The sequence below is a fragment of the Elephas maximus genome, chromosome 19, assembly GCF_024166365.1.
Source record: "Elephas maximus indicus isolate mEleMax1 chromosome 19, mEleMax1 primary haplotype, whole genome shotgun sequence".
NCBI lineage: Eukaryota > Metazoa > Chordata > Mammalia > Proboscidea > Elephantidae > Elephas > Elephas maximus.
Window position 1 is genome coordinate 54,944,374 of NC_064837.1, and position 12,482 is coordinate 54,956,855.

The 12,482-nt window shown below is 43.0% G+C and overlaps 1 protein-coding gene across 8 annotated transcripts in view; it reads right to left on the reverse strand.

Moving 5' to 3' along the window:
• STRADA (STE20 related adaptor alpha) overlaps positions 1-7,849 on the reverse strand; it is a 35,476-nt gene extending 27,627 nt beyond the window's left edge. For 4 of the 8 annotated variants that reach the window (XM_049859747.1, XM_049859742.1, XM_049859746.1 and 1 more), the window contains exon 1: positions 7,405-7,849. The gene's annotated coding sequence lies outside the window, so the exon portion shown is untranslated. The remainder of the gene's footprint in view (positions 1-7,404) is intronic. The other 4 variants (XM_049859748.1, XM_049859744.1, XM_049859741.1 and 1 more) reach the window with 2 other exon arrangements.
• Between the last annotated feature and the right edge of the window lie 4,633 nt (positions 7,850-12,482).

Sequence of the window (12,482 nt, forward strand, 5' to 3'; positions counted from 1 at the left end):
GGGTCTTGGAACAGTTCCTCAAAATGTATAGCTGATTAAAAATGTCAAGTTAAATACATAGCAAGAACCAAACTCCAATAAAAACCCTGGGCACTGTGTCTCTATAGAGCTTCCCTGGTTGGCAACATTTCACAGGCCTTGTCAAAACTTGTTACTGGGGGAATTAAGCCTGTCTTGTGTGACCCCACTGGGACAGGACCCTTGGAAGCCTGCCCCTGGGGCCCCCCGGACTTCGCCCCACGTGCATTACCCCTTTGCTGATTCTGCCTTGCATTCTTCCATCATAGTGAGTCATAGCTGTGAGTACAGTACCTGCTGAGTCCTGTAAGTCTTCCTAGCCTGTTACTGAGCCTGAGAGTGGCCCTGGGGATCCCTAACACAGAGGTGCCTGAAAGAATTATTCTAAAAATTCTCAATCTATTCGTGGATTAAGGCAGGTCAATGGGTAGTTATAGGCCTAAATCTTACTCTATATGCTTCCAATAAAACTGCTTTTACTAAACTGTATTTGAATAGCCTTCATTTTACATTAAAAGGCACTATTAGAAAAAGTCCTAGGGAATGTGTCACTCTGCTTCCAATAAGCATGTCCTGAAGATGCTGTTTATTACTGTGCCCACTAATGAGAACAATCAGAAGAAATGTTATTCCGGATCAAGCATAGGAACAATTTTTGCTTTTTCTGAACTTCTGCCAAATCTACTTCAACCTTGTACAAAGTAATCTTTCCTTAACAACAGTTATCAAATGTGTGCTTCAGTCCTGTGTAAGAAAATGACAGGAACACATGAAGAACTTGAAAACATTTCAAGGACAGTCAAAACAAAGGATTAATTTAGAAAAATAGAAGCTCTTAGGAAAGGCTAAACTTTAGAAAAGAGCAAGCTTTTTTAGTACATAACGTTACTATACGAATGGTAAGAACAACCAGGAAGACTTAAAATAGCTAAAGGCCCTTGAAGAGTAATCTGAAGTCACAGGAATTTATACTTAAGGGTGGCAACACGGTGCAGCAGAAAAAAGCACAGGCTCTGAAATCGTGCAGGCCTAGTGTGAACCTTAGCTCTTGTTTTTGCCATCTGTGGTAACTTGATCAGGTTTACTTTGGTTCTCTGGATCTCAACTTTAAAATCTCTAAAATGAGGCTAATGGCATCCATCTAATACCTGGGACATAGTTATCCTTCTCCCTGCTGATGGTGAGGCTTATAATAATGGATTACATTTCTAAGAGAGACCTTGAAATCAACTTTTTCAGAGATTTAAAAATGGGAGATACTCAGGCTGATTCAAGATTTTAACCTGAGCACAATAGTTTACCTTACCTGTCTGCCTTACCATTATCATTAAAGTAAAGGAGTAAAAAATAATAAGCTTATATCAGAGAATAGAATGAGAGGGGCCACTAGCAAATGAAGTTTCAGTGCATTTCTAGGAGCACAAAGTGGGACAAAAGAGTGTTGTCCCATGAACTAGAGAGAAGAAAGTCTCAGGCTAGAATGTGTGCAAAGGGGAATACAGCAGAGGAAGGGGGCAGATCTGCCCAGCAGACCAGACCTCAGGGGCTCTGAATCAAGACAGTAGCAACCAGAATCCAGGGAGGGAGAAGTGGGGCTGAAAACAAGCCCCTAGCATCACTACCCACTTAATGTCCACGCAACCAATAGCCACACTTGCTAGCGGATTAGTCCTGGTTGTCCGGTCGTGTACACAGGGTTCCTAGTCAGCTTTTCTATTCCCTTATTCCTATACACAAGCAAATAGCAACGATCATGAAACATTTATTTAAAAAAAAAAAAAGGATAGCATTTAAAACACACACACACTAAACTTACAGAAAAGCTGACCCCAGAGAAAACAAAGACGATTCAGAGAAGAGAACTTTAGAAAAAAAACCCAACACCTTAATTTCTTCAGAGGTCTCAGAAGATACTGCCTCCATAAAACCAAAACAGAACAATCAGAAAGCAAGAAAGAATTCTTGAAATTATAAATAACGGTAATTAAAACTTCAATAAGAATCGAAGAAATCTTCCAGATCACAAAGCAAAATGACAGACATTTAAAAATATTAGAAAAAAACATAAGAGGCATACAGGATCAAACAAGGGTATATAGTATCTCAATTGTAGGAGTATTATAAAAACAAAGGGGAGAAATATTAAGAAATGCAGAAGAAAAACAAGAATCAGAATGACATTAGACTTCTTAAAAACATGACAAGGTGCTAGAAGAAATGGAGCAAGGCCTTCAAGGTTCTGACAGAAAATTATTTTGAACCTAGAATTCTATACTCAAATGGGTTACCAATAAAGTGTGCAAGCAAAATAATTTAATTGTCAGACATGAAAGGACTAAAAAAAGCCTTACATCCCACATAAGGTTTTTAATGAAATTACTTGAGGATGTACTCCAGCCAAATCGGGCTAAAATCTAAGAAAAGAAATATATGAGATACAAAAAAAAACAAAAAATGATGAGTTCATTGAAAAATCTCAGGATGACAGTGATGAAGCAGAACAAGAGAGAAATCAGTCAAAATTAGAACACAAAGTTGGTGGGGCTAAAGAAAATGAAATGATTTTGTAAAATATATAAAATGAGTGAAAAATATGAAAATCAACAGGAACAAAGTATAAAGTAGCTTGTTTCTTAAAAAAACAACAGAAAGGCAAACATAAACTCCCCCCCCCAAAAAAATCATATAAAAAAAAGTAAAAGTTTGAATTTGAAACAAACTTATAGGTGGTGTAATTTTGAGCAGTTGAGCAATGAATGTGAAAGAATCCACTTGATCTTGAATGACAGAGAAGACAGTGAACTATACAGAAACATACCACTTGGCTCTTTAATGAACAATGCTTACAAGATTATAATGTAAATGTTCTCAGCTTTCAAGTTGTAGAATGGAACCATAGACAAGACACATAGACTTAATTATGGTTCTAGAAAAGAATGTGAATGTCATCAAATTTACATTTATGGAAGTAAAGGTTCAGCTGGCAGAAGGTGGGAAGCAGAGGAGGAAGGAGATACAGAGGAATGACCATCGAACCTAATATCCTCATCTTCCAAAGAAGGTAAAGGTAATGCTGAAAGTTGACAGGTAAGAGATTTATGGAATGTACCTTTACTTAAAGTCACAAAGGTAACCAATTGTTGTTGTTAGCTACCTTTGAATAGCCTCCTCTCCCCCAACTCACTCTGACCCCAAGTACAACTGAAGGAAACACTGCCCAGTCCTGAGCCGTCCCCAGGATTGGTTGCACATCGGACTGTTGTGATGCATAGGGTTTTTGCTGGCTGATTTTCAGAAGTAGATTGCTAGGCCTTTCTTCTTAGTCCATCTTAGTCTGCAAGCTCTGTTGAAACCTGTTCAGCATCACAGCAGCCAATAGATAACCAATAAGAGGTAACCAACAGAATAACTAAAAATAGAGTGATTCAACTATGGGCAACTGGGAGGAGGAGAGGAGAAGGTAGCGTGAGTTAAACCCTCATGTAAGAGCAGAAAGTCTCTGCATGTTGTTCAGAATTATGGAAGTCCACCAAAAGAACTAAGAACAGCCATGGTTAATGGGGAGCAGACCTGGGATGGAAACAGGTGGAGAGGAGGGTCTGCTGCTTTTCATTATTAGCCCTCTGAATCACTACTTTAAAAACTGCATGCTGGTATTTCTGATAAAATTTTGTTAATTAATTAAAAAAAAACATATTCATCTGAGATGGTTTAGAGTAGCTCTATCTGGTGTAATTAGAGGGATATACTATGTACATTTTGAACGACTTTTCTAGTTTCAAACTGAATCTTATCTGACAGGGCCCTGATGCTGGCCTTAAGGATACAAAAACGTGTAAAAGAGATTCCTGGAAAGTAAAATATTTACAATCTAGTTGTGGATGTAGAACACATAAGATAAGTCGTAACACAACGAGAGGAGATGAACGAGTACTACTTATAGAGTTTAGCAAAGGGAATGATGGCTATGAGCTGGGGTGGTGCTGCATCGTTTCATGGAAGGGGTGGGGCTTGACAGTCAAATAAGACTAAAGAAAATAGGAATTTCCAGCAGGAAGTAATAATAGCTACTGATTATCTAGTGCTTACTTTTTCTTGTTTGGAAACCCTGGTGGTGTAATGGTTAAGTGCTACAGCTGCTAACCAAAAGGTGGGCAGTTCAAACCCACCAGGCACTCCTTGGAAACTTTATGGGGGCAGTTCTACCCCATACTATAGGGTCACTATGAGTCGGAATTGACTCGACAGCAATGGGTTTGGTTTTTGGTTTTGTCTTGTTCACGGAGCCCTGGTGCTGCAGTGGTTCAGAGATACAGCTGCTAACCAAAAGGTCAGCAGTTCAAAACCATCAGCCACTCCTTGGAAACCATAGTTCTATTCTGTCCCACAGGGTTGTTATGGGTCGGAATTGACTCTATGACAATGGGTTTTGTCTTGTTCACAGGTGTATCCCTCGGCTCCTATAATAATGCCTGCCACATAGTAAAAATAGGCACCAAAAAATATTGAATGACTGACCAAACATGCTGAGAAGTTTGTTAAGCATTTTGCATATACTTTCCAATTACAATGAGGGTAGTTAAAGGAGCAGAACCCTGTGTATGTGAGAACAACGAATAGGCTTAAATACAAGCTAAAATACGGATTTTAGTCAATGGGCAGTAGGAAGCCACTGCAGGTTTTGAACACAAAGGTGGCAAACACAAACCAGTGGTCTAAGTCAGTGTCTCTCTCAAAACTTACTGTGCATACAAATCACTTGAGGAACTAGTTAAAATGAAGATTTTGATTCAGAAGGTCTGGAGTGGGGCCTGGTATGTCTTCTTGTTGTTAGGTGACCCCATATGACAGAGCAGAACTGCCCCATTGGGTTTTCTACACTGTAATCTTCACAGGAGCAAATCACCAAGTCTCTCCCACAGAGTGGCTGGGTGGGTTCAAACAGCCAGCCTTTCGTTTAGCAGCCAAGAGCTTAACCTCTGTGCCATCAGGGCTCCTTAAAAACCAAAAACCAAACCCACTGCCGTCGAATCAACTCCAACTCATAGCAACCCTATAGTATTGATATTTCGAACAAATTCCCAGGTAATGGTAATGCAGCTAATCTGTGGACCATCATACTAACGCTGGAGAAGCACTGTTCTAGGGGACATTCTGAACAATATTAATCTGTAAAGGGGTGGGGATGAAAAGAACCCAGAGAAAGAAAAACCATTTAGAATACAATTATTGTGGACCACATTTGTGGTGATAAGAGCCTATGGCAGCAGTAATGCTAGCCCATCCTTTTCCTTTGGAAGAGTATCTTTTTCAAACTCCTGGATATATGGTTTTATAGTCTCTGCTTGAAAACACCCAGTGCCGAAGAGTCACTGCTTCATCAAGGAGCCCATTCCACAACTCTGGTGATCCTTAATTTTTTGTGCCAGAGTGATGGGAGAATAGCAGTGTGTCAAAGACAAACAGGAAAGCTCAGAGGTGGAACTGGTTTTGGAGAAAAGATGAGTTTGAGTTTTAAAATCCTATCAAGGTTGGGAAGGTAGTTATATATCCCAAGTGGAAATGATATACATATAATCTTTACGGGAGCAGATCGCCAGGTCTTTTCTCCCTTTGAGCCACTGGGGGTGGGTTTCAACTGCCAACCTTTCAGCTAGCAGGCTAGTGCGTAACCACTGTGCCACCAAGGACACACACAGGCACACAGCATTCAGTTAGAAAAGTAGTACTGATGCTTAAGAGAGAGGTTAGAAATGGCAAGGTGGACTTGGGAGTTAGCAGTTAACGCTATTAGAGCGAAAGAAATTCACTAAAGACGAAAATGATGAGAGAAAAGCAGAAGGCTGGGAAGCCAGCCTTGGGAGAGGTTCACATTTAGGGGATGGAGCTTGAAAGTCAGGAAAAGGAACACAGAGGGAAAACTTCAAAGCTCATGCACCCTCTGCCTGGTCCAACCCCCCTCCCGCAACCTAGCTGACTTTTGACCTGTCCCTCAGTACTCAACTCAGGTGTCCTGTGCTAGACAAAGTCCTCCCTGACACCCCCCCACCCGCCTATGTTACCCAGAACCCAGTGCTGTCGAGTCGATTCCGACTCATACCATGTATTCAAACCTCAGCACCTACCATACTCTTATTTGCCTGTTTACCTGCCTCCTCCACTAGAATAGATTTCTTGAGGGCAGGAAATACATCTCCTTCATCGTTGCATTCCCAGGGGCTGATATGCCCAATCTGGAAAGGTTGAGGTTCCTCAAATCCACCCAGTGACCATGATAGAAAGGCCTGGCAGTCTGCTTCCTTAATGATTACAGCCAAGAAAATCCTATGGAGCTCAATTCTACTCTGTAATACATGGGGTTGCTATGATTTGGAATCTACTCTATGGCAACGGGTTTGGGTTTTCGGTTTAACACACCCAACACATAATAAGGGCACTCACTTATCTGTTAAATTAATAGTAGAAATAATTAAAACAACAGATATTAACTGTGAGCTTACTATGTGACAGAAATCAATTCACAATAAGTATTATCATCCCTGTTTTACAGACCAGGAAATTGAGGTTCAGGAAGTTAAATGCCTAAGTTCATACAGCCAAGTGGTAGAGGACTGATTAGCTTGGTTCCAAAGCTCCAGAACTCTGACAGAGTGATAAGAGATAAGTCTACGAAGAAGTTTCAACACTGGGTGTGCAAAGATAAAATGACTGAGAAGGCATCACTTGATTTGCCAATGCTGTCAACTGGGTGTCAAATGCCACAGAAAGAGAATTCATTTACCAAGATTTTTTTTTCCTTTTTGTCATTGGTTTCCTAAACTTCCTTCATGTCTGGGTTCCAAACTACCTTTAAGAAACCTGGCTAAAGGGTGGGGAAGAGATCTGACCACTGTAAGTAACCCGGGGTGGGCGGGGGGGGGGGGGGAGCGACACTGCCTTCTTAAGGACTGAATTAATAGGCTCCTGGCTTGAAGCAGGTATTCAGATCAGACTGTTTTTTCAGCTCTCAGAGACAAGAAACAGTCTTGGGTGTCTCTACAAAGTATCAGTGAATGAAGAACTCTTGTGATGCCACAAATACATATTCAAACATAATTCCACTTCAACAGATACTACACTTTAAAAAGGACCAATTCGAACGGCTCTTCCTTTTTCAGCAAAGAATGAGAGAAGCCAAGTCAACGTTAGCAGAAGGCTGGGCTGAGAGGTTGGTTCCTTAAAAACTGAAAACTATGAACAATTTTATTAATCACTACCCTTCTCTCGCGCTCTCTTCCCGACCTCTAACCCCCATCTCCGCCCCAAATCTATTGTGGGCACTTAAACATTCTTGAAGGACAAAACGATTGTTAGAAGCTCTTTGCTTTGGCTGATTTGGGGAGTGACCTGGATCCTGTGTCCTGACGGGGCTCGAGCTGCGGCCGGTCCAGCCTGGGGATGTAGTTGGGGTGTGGGGAGCACTGCAATCTGCCGTCTCTTGGCTTTCGGACAAACTGACACCTGGGCCCCAGGCTCCCGGAAAGCAGGAGCTCGCCTCTCCGCCAGGCAGCCCCGCTCTGGTGTCCCCGGTCCGGTCCCGGCCTATTGTGCTCTCGGGCTGCGGCCCCTTCTTGCGGGGATGGAAGAGGACGAGGCTGGGCCCGGGATAGCCGCTGTGACGAAGACCTGACCCTGAAGAGATGGAATCCGCATCAGGGCAGGGAGGGGCTGAGCCCTGGAGCGCGCCAGGCGGCCCGCCAGCCCGTACCTGGTCCTGGAGTTAGCGCTCAGTCCAGACTCCTTCTCGGCTCCGCCTCCTGAGTTTATGGCCGCTTTGCCGCCAGGCCCGTTGCTGGGAGGGAGAGACGCAACGTGCCATGCGCAGTAGAGCCACGCGGGGAGGGCCCGTAGAGGCGAGCCCCGCCCACCCCGCCTGGGGGAAAGCCCCGCCCCCGCCCCGCCTGCCCCAGGGCGCTGCGGCCCCGGAGCAGAGGCGCAGAGGGTGGTGGTTCGCTAGACGCTCTGTTCTCTCGTTCCGCGCAAAGTCTACCCGAGGGCAGTTCTCGAAAGGAGGGGCCCCATTTCCCCCAAGAAAATTGCGGAAGCCAAAGACCCAGCTTGCCATCGGGACAGTCTGCGGGTGCAGGAAGGGCAGTAGGGTGATTTCAACAATGAAGTGTCGACGGGACTAGGGAAAGGCAAATAAACCAGTACTGGGTGCTGGCGTGGCCACTTGGATTTTTTAAATTCTTTTCCCGAGTGGTGGAATTTCAGTGGAAAAACCTAGTCTGCACTTTTTTTTGAAGACGTCTGAAATGGCTCTCACTTTGGCCTCTCGGGCACCAGACTGACAAGCTACAAAGGGGAAATATTTTTCTCCCTCCCAGATCTTTTTGTCCCTGGACTCTCCTTCATCACAACCCTGAAAGACATCCTGTTTGCAGAAACCTATGATATGTTGTCAGGAGGGATCAGTCCCTGGAGAAAGACATCATGCTTGGCAGAGTACAGGGTCAGGGGAAAAGAGGGAAGACCTTCAACGAGGCGGATTGACACAGTGGCTGCAACAATGAGCTCAAACATGACAGCCGTTGTAAGGATGGCTCAGGACCGGGCAGTGTTTCGTTCTGTTGTGCACAGGGTCGCTATGAGTCGGAAGCGACTTGACGGCACCTAAACGCAACAACATGATAGGGTTTGACCTAATGGGTAAGCTTGCCCAAGCCGAGACATACAGGGCTTGAGAAGTGATGGAGCAATCACGTAAGTGATGAAGCAAAACTCCCTTCTGTAAGACTGTTTTCAGTTACTTACTTCGTCCATGGGGGGAGGGCGAAATTAAAAAAAAATTTTTTTAAGTAGATATATGTTTTTTAAGTATGTGTGTATATATATGTATATATATCCCATCAAGTAATGAACACTCACTCTTCCTGGCTCTGACCCTTGACACAGATTGATACTTGGCCAGACTGGTCGGGAGAGAAATTCAGCTACATTCAAACAAGGTCTGATGGAATAAGATGCTAAAACTGATAGTGGACTTTGCCATACTATCTGAGAGTCTCATTCAGTTTTTCTTACATTACTTTGATCTTATTTAGTACTTTAACATTTCAAAGTACTACCCTCATTATGTGGGAGAAAGATGTGGCAGTGTGGTTCCTTAAAGATTCAAAACCCCATTGCCCTCAAGTCGATTCTGGCTCACAGCAACCCTATAAGACAGAGTAGAACTGCCCCCTAAGTTTTCTAAGGCTGGAATCTTTGAGGAAGCAGACTGCCACATCTTTCTCCTTTGGAGCAGCTGCTAACCAAGTGCTTAACTACAGTACCACCAGGGCTCCTTCCTTGGAAACCCTATGGAACAGTTCTACACTGTAATATAGGGTCGCTGTGAGTAAGAATACACTGGACGGCACGCAAAAACAACCCTCACTCTTCTCTCATTCTCAAAATAAGATGTCTCTTGGGAGCAAACTTGATACATTCACAAAGCAAGATAGGAGAAATTGAAGTTAAATATCTGGCGATGTTCTATTGACCACATGTGGTCTTTGAAATTGCGGGTACTAAAGACAGTGCCTGAAAGATGCTAAATTTATGCAGCATTACAATGGGGTGTTTAAACATACATTTCCTGTGTTCTAATGCCTAGCCTAGTTGCTGTGATGTCGTTTTCTCACTGGATGTCATAACTTGTGTCTGTTTGCCAAGGAGGCTAAGAGATCTTACCATCTTCATAACCCACTGCTGTTGAGTCCATTCCGACTCATAGCGACCATCTTCATGACTGCCCACAAAAGCTATTTGGAGAACCCTTTGGCCCAGACCCTCTCATGACTATTTGAAGGAGCAAATTTCTATTAGTTTTAGTTTTCCTTATGACAGGGCCTCCCATCTACCAATGCAGGTAACTTACAGCAAGCAGTGTAACAAAAGGTCAAATTTCAGAGTTTACAAAGTGAGTTGTCTTTTCCTTCTTTGCTTTTGACTTTTCAGGAATCCTGGGATGTACAAGCTCCCTAGTGCTTTTCACTTGCTTATAAAAAGGGTCAGGACTCTCCAAGATTTCTGGAGCTGTCAGAAAATGGCTTAAAGCCTAGAGTAATGGAGACAGACTGGAGATTCTCACTGATTTTTTTTTAAGTGAGCATCTAATTTAAACTAAGTATGCTGATCTATTCAAAAGATACCACATAAATTAGGATAAAGTGTAATCAGTTGCCTATAACCACACTCAAGGGAGAGAGAAATGCTTATGAGGTATTTCAGCAGAATTATTTAGTTTGTATTTTATATTTCTCCAAGCACTTTCATAGATATTATCTTGTATGCTCCTCTGAGCAGGCATTTTAGGAGAAGGTAATGCCTATTTGTATGTGAGGAAACAGATTTGTTAACAGAACTAGGACAGAACCCAGGTCCCTGCCTACAAATTCAGAGTTCTTTCCTGAAGCAGAGGCTGGCTTCAATTTTAGCTTTGCTGCAACCATGCTAAAAAAAAAAAAAAAAAGGCAGAAGAAAGCTATTTAAGTAATTTGAGTTTAAACTGTGGTTTATTGATAAAAAAAGCAGTTATGAGAGTACTCCCTCAAGAAGTTGATGCAACAACCTAGGCAGATTGATTTGCAAAGTACTCCCATGGAACTGAATACTTGAAAAGCCTGGGTATCTTTTAAATAAACAAAGTTGCTCTATTTGGGTAGAATCAATTAGGTGAAATTAAAGAGGACAGTTATTCTTAAAAGATGTACAACAAGGTATCCAGTTATAAAAATGGTGTGGGGGCAGAGCCTGACCTCCTTGTAACTGCACAAGGGGGAAGGAGAATCAAGATCAACAGCCCAAGGCTGATTCCTGTGAAGTGGAGGTCAGACATGCCTCCTCTCTCTGCTATCTTTACCAGTTTTGACACTAACCGTCTCTCCCACAGCAATCTCTACTCATCTTCTGAGTTTGATAATTCATTGCAACAGCCATACAGAACTCACAGACCATACTCACGATTATGGGGTTTATTAGGAAAGTAACAGGTTATAATTCAGGCTCAGGAATGCTCAGGATACAGCTCTTCCAACAGGACGGCCTCTTCGCTGCCAAGCCACAGGCACACCTCTCCCTGTCCCTCAGCCTCTGCCCTCTCAGGCAAGTGTTACAAAGCTCTTTTAGCTCTGCTGGTAAGTACCCCAAGGCCTTCCAATCCGTCAGCAAGCCTTGGCCTGAAGGCTCTCAGCTCTAGCTCCATGGTCAGCAAACCTAGCTCCACCAACTGCCCGGAAGCACCTTACTCTGCCAGCAAGCTCCCTGCCCTGAGGCTCTCATCTTTCTCAGTCAGTGTGCTGGGAAACCCACCACACCATCTCCTGCTGGTCTTTCCTGCTGCCATTTCTCTGCCACTGTTTCTCATAGTCTTCAGTGTTACAGCTTTCTGTCTGTCTCTCCTGGTTCCAGGAGCTTCTCAGCACAGGGATCCTGGGTTCTAAGGCTGTGCTCCGCTCCTGCCTATTCTTCCTTGGCGATGGTGGGATCCTCTTTCTTGCCTCTGGGGCAGCTCATTTCAAGCCCAATGGGATGGCAAAACTGACTAATCCCCTTGGTGAGCCACGATTACCCTATTTGCACAATCCCATCCAATCATTGGGTGGGAGTTATAAAACCATGGCAAGAAAGATCACACAAAAGGGATACATTGCACTGCACCAGTAGATACTGATACCCGTTTAAAAGTGGTATAGTAGTACAACACAAGGTTTTCCCTTGGAGAAAAAAATTAGCCAGTTTTCTTCTGAAATTGGTATTACTTCTCAGCTCATGGAGCTGAGATGGAATCCCATTTGTGGAAAGATAAAAACATTACTTTCTTCCATATGCAAATAAATCTTACTGGTTACCAAACAGAAATCAAGAAAAGTAATATTTTTTTGCTATTGTTTTAGCAGTCAGTAACAGAAGCCATTCCTGTGGATAAAACCGTCTTCTTCCTCTTATATCCTTTCACATCATTCAAAATGAGTGGCGGTAGGAACAGTAAGGGAAGAGAGCCTGGGACGATAAAGCACAGTATCTCACCCCTCCCCACCAAACCTAGTAGATTCTTGGACAGTAGTGCTTTATACAGTCGATTTTCACATTTGCCAATTCCTGAGAGGGGGACAAGGCTGGTTTCCTTCTGGATGGTAGAACAAGAATACCAACAAATGTTTTTGTCTGGTGTAAGTCTCATCCAAAGAAAGAAGTTTCATATCTGGGGCTTGACAGGGAAAGGTTTCCTATTACTGAAGAAAAAAAATACTTAAGCTACTTCTCTCACCCCCAAAAAATACCCTGTCAGTTTTTGTGGATAAAGTCTGAGAACTCTGAAAGATCTGTTTGGTTTTCAATGGGAGATGGGAAAACAAAAGAGAGTAAAGCAAAAACACATCACTTGGACAACAGTCCTAGATGATACATTTGTAAACTGCTTATTGTAATAGCTTACATAT